Below are 7,086 nucleotides of genomic sequence, written 5' to 3'. Positions count from 1 at the left end.
GCTACTAGATGAAGAGAAGGATGTGCCATGAAGTTCATCATAGGCCAGTCTATACGCACTTTTTACTGAGAAAACTCTGCTTCTTTCTGGGGCCCAAGAGAGGAAATCCTCACCTAGCTTGGAGACGGTCTAATCTTCAAAACTTCAGAAACATCGATGGGAAGAAAAAACTGGCGAAGCTTACTTTGTCCCACGCATCATTGTCATCCAAGATCCAACAGATCCGAGACCCAGCGGAATCTGCATCTGCCTTTCTGAGTGATTAATCCACTTGTGGGCTGACGAATAATCCACCTGTCATGCCAAATACGAACGTTCTGCCCATTACCAATCCTCCAAACCAGCACCTTTTTTAAGAGATCAAGACCATGTGTAATAGCTTACCATGTTGACGAGGGATTTCTGGAGAAAACTGTATCCTCAAGCCTTCCATTAGGATAGTACTTCGCCTTAAGAACTCTCGCACACAAGCTTTCTGGAAATATTAAGAGCCTCCAAGCCTGTCTTGCAAGCAGTGGTAGGTTAAACAGCTGGAAGTCCCTAAAACTAAGTCCACCATGTCCTTTTGGTCTTGTCATTTTGTTCCAAGCATACCAATGAGTTTTCCGTATACCATTTTCTGCCCCCCCCCCCCCCCCCCCAAAATAATTACACACCATGCGATTTAGATCATCACATAACTCAAGAGGAAGCTTAAACACACTCATGATATATGTGGGTATGTACTGTGCAATTGATTTAATCAATACCTCTTTTCCAGCTTGAGTAGAGTGGTCATCATACCAGAAAAGCCTCTTCCTCAGTTTAATTTGCAGATTTTCAAATGTTCCTTTGGTCATCCTCCCATCAGGAGTTGGCAAACCAAGGTACTTCTCCTCAAAGGCTGCAGCAGTAACATGCAAGTGTAGTTTAATGGATTCCTGTGATGCACTTGGGGCAAGAGTTACCAAATAGGAGTGAACACTTTGAAGGATTCAACAGCTGCCCCATGGCCTTCTCATAGACATCCAGAAAGTTTTTGACATTAATAGCTCGTTGATCACACGCTTTAAAAAGTAGTAATGTGTCATCTGCAAATAGAAGATGGGAAATTCCGGGAGCTCTTCTTGTGATTTTCAGTGGGGAAATATCGCCAGAGTCAATACCCTTGTTGATAAGAGCAGATAGTCCATCAGCAACAAAAATAAATAAGTACGGTGATAATGGATCACCTTGCCGAAGACCCCTCAAAGGTGCAAATGAATTCAAGATGGCTACAAGAATTAAAATTTATTCATGAATTTAGAAAATGTTTTGAATTTATACAATTGCTTATGAAACTGGGTTAGCCCAGTAGCGTGTATAGAGGTGCTCGTTTGTTCGACCACCCTGCGCTATGCATGAAACAAGATTGAGCATGTCACAGTGGTTGCCACTGGCTGGGATGGGTTGGTCTTGGCGTGGCTAGCCGAGGATGGGCTAGGTGCGAGACAGGATACCTTGTTTTGGAAAACCTGGATACACATGCATTGGGAGAGCAAGGGCATTGGCAGCAATAACACTGCATCGAGTTGTGCCTAGCATCAAGTAAACTGAAGGCATCGACAATAGTTCGGAGATTGAGTTTGCGAAGGACCATCCTGTTTTTCCCCTTAGTATATACTAGCAATTGGTGAAGCACCAACTACTAGTACTTCCCCACGTTCCTAAATATAAGTTTTTTTCTTAGAAATTTCAATAAGGACCACATATGGATGTATATAGATATATTTTAGAGTGTAGATTCACTCATTTTTCTTTGTATGTAATACGCATCTCTAAAAAGACTTATATTTAGGAACGGGGGAAGTACAAGGACCTCTCGTGAGTAATAAGTCTAATTTATTTTTATCCGGTTTTGCTACTTGAACACGACAAGTAAATCAGGAACTTTGGCCTTTACTAAGTGCAGGTTGGCTGCGGGCTTCGCATCTGGAAGCAGCTTTGTTAATTTTTCGTGGGTTAGCCATACAAATAAAAATCTAATCGCCAATACTTACCGGGTTTTAAGTGGAGACGTTCAATGGGATTGGAAAGTTCAGTTTAGGGCAGACAAGGATGAACGATTTGTTGGCGCCACAGGGTTGCTTGAAACTGCTGCAGGAAGTCAAACCAACTAAGATGGAAGTGTAATGTGATAAAACATAATTCGCGGAACATGGTTTGGGAGTCTAGGTCACGTTTTGTAGGATCATGCACCTAGGGCGTCAAGAATGCATGGTGATGTGCTGGGTCGATATGACATGAAATGGAGCATGGTTTAGTTGGACAAGTCTGGCTGGGGTCAGACACGTATGGTGGATCGACCAAGGAGGGGAGAAGGGGGTTGATCGAAATAGAAGACGACTGTGAGATGAGCTAAACGACATAGGAGCATGATGTTGATGGTGACAGACCATGGTAACACACTGGTGTAGGTGTGAGGGCTTGTGCCATTCAATCTGGTGATAGCGTGGGGTTGATTCAAGATACACATTGAAGCTAGAAGTCAAAGGGGCGCGGGTAGCATGGCCAGCTACATGGAGTTTGCACTCAAGGTAGAGCTGGAGTCTAATAGTTGGTGCTGATGGAGGGGATACGACGTAAGAGCTCAGAAGTCGAAGCTTATTTCAGCATGAAAAGCGAGAAACACATGGTGACTCCATGTAGCTCGTGAGATGAGTGAAACGACATAGGAGCGTGATGTTGATGGTGACAGACCATGGTAACACACTGGTGTAGGTGTGAGGGCTTGTGCCATTCAATCTGGTGATAGTGTGGGGTTGATTCAAGATAGTTTACACATTGAAGCTAGAAGTCAAAGGGGCGCGGGTAGCATGGCCAGCTACATGGAGTTCGCACTGAAGGTAGAGCTGGAGTCTGATAGTTGGTGCTGATGGAGGGGATACGACGTAAGAGCTCAGAAGTCGAAGCTTATTTCAGCATGAAAAGCGAGAAACACGTGGTTTAGGTTGGCGCTAAGTGGTTTGATGGAGATGCGAAACTCGGCATCGGTCGACGATGATCAGTTGTTCTCTAAGGGGGGTTGAGGAGGTCTTGATTCTCGGCTTAGGATACGCGGTCGGGACAATATCTGCTCGATGGGGTGATACCGGTGAGGCGTTCAGTAAATATGGTGGGTCAGACATGTGGTGAGACAACTGCGCATTTTACTCGGGATCACTACATGATGACAGTGAAATTCCTTCGAGTTTCAGATATGCAATCAAGAATGAGTAATGATGTTGAGTTTATATATATAACTCTTATATGTAGCATCCAATATGAGAGTTGTTCTTTTTCACACATGTCAAGGAAGAGAATGCCAGTGTGATGGTATAATAGTGTTGTCGAGTATGGTGACCCAGTAATCAATGTGTGATAGCATTGATGGATACTACGGAAGTTGGGAGTGTAAAGCAGAGGGATGAACTTTATTTCACTCGAGCATTGACTGGGATGGAGAAAGAAAGAACTACAAATGCAGGTGGAGTCTGTGAGTAGGAGTTGTATTCATCATATAATCTCAAGTTCAATGTACATGAAGATTAGACGCATGGTTGAATTCATGGCTGAAATTGAGACAAATATTTTGTATAGATAGCTTATAGTTAGACTTGGAGTTGTACGGAGTGTACATAGGGTAAGGAGTCGTCCAAGTAGGACACATGTATCCTATGACTCTTGTATAATCTGGGAGAGATGGGCGCAGCTATTCTAATCCCAAGCTCATATGAGCTAGAGTGAACAGTAAAATAAAAAATAAAAACCAAATTCAGAAAATTCTGATTTTTGTGTGTGTGAAGATTGACAAATGTTTTGAGATCTTGCAAATTTCATCAGCAGATGACATTCGTTTAAAATGCAGCAAAAACAAAACAAAAACGATGCTCTAAAATATTATTTTCAAGCGCATTTTGGAGCATCAGTTTTGTTTTTTTTTTGCCCATGTCTTCCACGAATATCCTTTCATGATGAAAATGTTGAAGCTATGAAAACATTTTCAATATTTAACACAAAACAATTCAGTTTTTTATTTTTTTTGGATTTTACTGTTCACCCGAGTCCACATGAGCTCGGGATTAGAACAACACTTTAGGGGGTAGATGTGCTGCGTAACCTATGTCAACGCTTTTGGAGTGCAGTCTATAATTTTCTAGAGGCTGATAAGTTGGTGGGAAAACTTAGATTTTAAAATGACAACCTTAATAATTCACTTACCCGTATTTCTTCTATGCATTTGCATATAAACTCTATTCTTACTCCAATTCCACATCAATATAATTCAAACTTTTCACGTTTCAACAACAAACAGTTCTTCTATGCATTTGCATATAAACTCTATTCTTACTCCAATTCCACATCAATATAATTCAAACTTTTCACGTTTCAGGAACAAACTTTTCAAACTTTTCACGTTTCAACAACAACATTACAAATGCCAGTTAGCTTATTTAAACAAACAAATAGTTCAAATATAATAAATATCTCCAATGGAACAAATAATTTTGGTAAACAGATAATCATGAATCAAAGAATTGTACACAGACTTTTGTCCATGTAGCTGTCACTGATGCTTAATAAGATCTTCATGGAGCTAATGCCTCAAGAAATTACTTAATGTGGTCTCGGTCCTTACGAGGTCTAACAGTTTGGCTAACATTGTCATACTCTTATCTCATCCGCCATCAACCTAACATAATTCAGGGTGAGCAGATCATAGCCTACTACCCTATTCCGGTGAAACATCATACGACCAGGCCTACGCCTCTGCGTACATCATTTTTGTCCCACTTCTCAACATCCTTTGAATAATCATAAATAAAATCTCATCCTCTTCGTCATTGAACAATTCAATATTCAAGTTGTTCGAAGATGACGATGAATCACTAAAACATTGATATACTATCGATGACATCTACACAAATTGTGATTCCTATACCATCTTCACAAATCTACGAGGCGCTAGACTACTAAACATGAAAAAGTTTGAAACAAATATACCTTGGGGCGAGCTTGTTAGAAATTGTGGACTATGCGGTCTACCCTCTAATTGCTCTGCCTTTTCCGTGGTGCCGCTCACAATGCATCATGAGGCTAGAGGGTAGGGACATTTTTGTAGACTCCACTTTTAGGTGTTTTTATTTTGGTCACATGTTTTCGAGAAATTCCATATGACTTCTGAGTAATGTAGCCAACCACGATCAAACATGCCAGTTTCCGAGTCTAAACATACTAGTCCGTAGCACACATGTGTGAGTCATGTGCCATGATTAGGTAGTACATGTGAGGTCGACTTCCAATCTTAATCACCTGGGTCAACAGCTGTGACGCCTCCGATTCAGTCGTACACTAATCATACACGCAAACGTGTACGATCAAGATCAGGGACTCACGGGAAGATATCACAACACAACTCTAAACACAAATGAAAGTCATACAAGCTTTATATTACAAGCCAGGGGCCTCGAGGGCTCGAATACATAGCTGGTACACAAGCGAGTCAGCGGAAGCAACAATATCTGAGTACACACATAAGTTAAACAAGTTTTGCCTTAAGAAGGCTAGCACAAACATCAACGATCGAAGAGGCAAGGCCTCCTACCTGGGACCTCCTAACTACTCCTGGCCGTCGGCGGTCTCCACGTAGCAGTAGGCACCCTCCGGGTAGTAGTAGTAGTCGACGGGGGTGGCATCTGGCTCCTGGGATCCACCATATGATCGCAGCAACCGGGTATAGGAGAAAAAGAGGTAGCAAAGCAACCGTGAGTACTCATCCAAAGTACTCGCAAGACTTACATTAGATCTAAACTAAGTATGCATCACTATCAAAGGAGTGGGTTGTATTTGTGAACTGAACCGCAGAATGCTAAAAGAGAAGGGAAAGCCTAGCATATCGAAGACTAGCATCTTGCAACATTCAGAAGAGTAAAGAATAGCATTTTATAATTAACAAGCATGTTTTAGAATTAAAGCCCGGAGATCCTTCCCCGACTCCCTGCGAGAAAGCAATCCCGGAGCCAACATATCCATCACATATCTCAAATATCCTTTTCTAGTTGTAACTAGTAAGCATGCACGTGCAACGAACAAATAACCGTACACATGAATTTCCCTGTTCATAATTAGCAAAATTCACACATCCAAGGCAATCAAGGGGGTGAACTTATCCATAGAGAACATATGGGATATTTATTGTGCGTATAGTAAAAATGGAATCAAATATTTCATAATGTTTCTGTTTTCTAATGCAAACTTCATAGGACCTGATACGACTAAGCATACTAAATGAGCCCCAAATGGGAAACTTTATCAGAGGTATAATAAATGAACATGGTAGAGACAGAAAAGGTACAAAAAAAAGAAAAATAGGAACATACTAAATGAGCCCCAAATAGAAAACTTTATCAGAGGTATAATAATTGATTAAGGGTGATACACCGTCGCAAGGCACAAGCAATGTCATTTAAAACAATGGAAATAAAGTTAAATAATAATATGATTGTTCATGGTTCTTACATGATGAACCACAAATGTTTCCAAAAATAAACATGGGAAAAAGTACCATAAAATACTCCCTCCAATCCATATTACTTGTCGCACAAACATATGTATCTAAAGATATTTTAGTGCTTGATACATCGATTTGAGCAACAAGTAATATGGATTGGAGGGAGTATATCATTTTAGAACAAGTTCATGTCATACATGCATGAGAATAACGCCCGATTCACAAATCAACATCAATCTTAACACGTAGACCAATGACAATTATAACCTTGTGGTGCCACGGAACAATTCACCAATCTATACTGATCACAATCAATTCAATTTTACACATATATGCATTGGAAATAGTGCTCCTAAAGGAAATGCCTTCATCTTGGTAGAGTTTTGTCCGATACATACTGGACATACAGAAGCATTTGACACATCAGGTGCATCACCTTGATACTGGTGCGATTGTGGTAACAATAGCGCATTTCCTGACAAAAATATGAGATACCATACAAATCATGATCTAATCTTGAACGTGCTTCACACGGTATCCAGAAGCCAACGCTAGAGCATGAACTTGATTGCGGCGTA

The sequence above is a fragment of the Aegilops tauschii genome, chromosome 7 (assembly GCF_002575655.3).
Source record: "Aegilops tauschii subsp. strangulata cultivar AL8/78 chromosome 7, Aet v6.0, whole genome shotgun sequence".
NCBI classification, from domain to species: Eukaryota; Viridiplantae; Streptophyta; class Magnoliopsida; order Poales; family Poaceae; genus Aegilops; species Aegilops tauschii.
Note: the sequence above shows the minus strand (reverse complement) of the source record.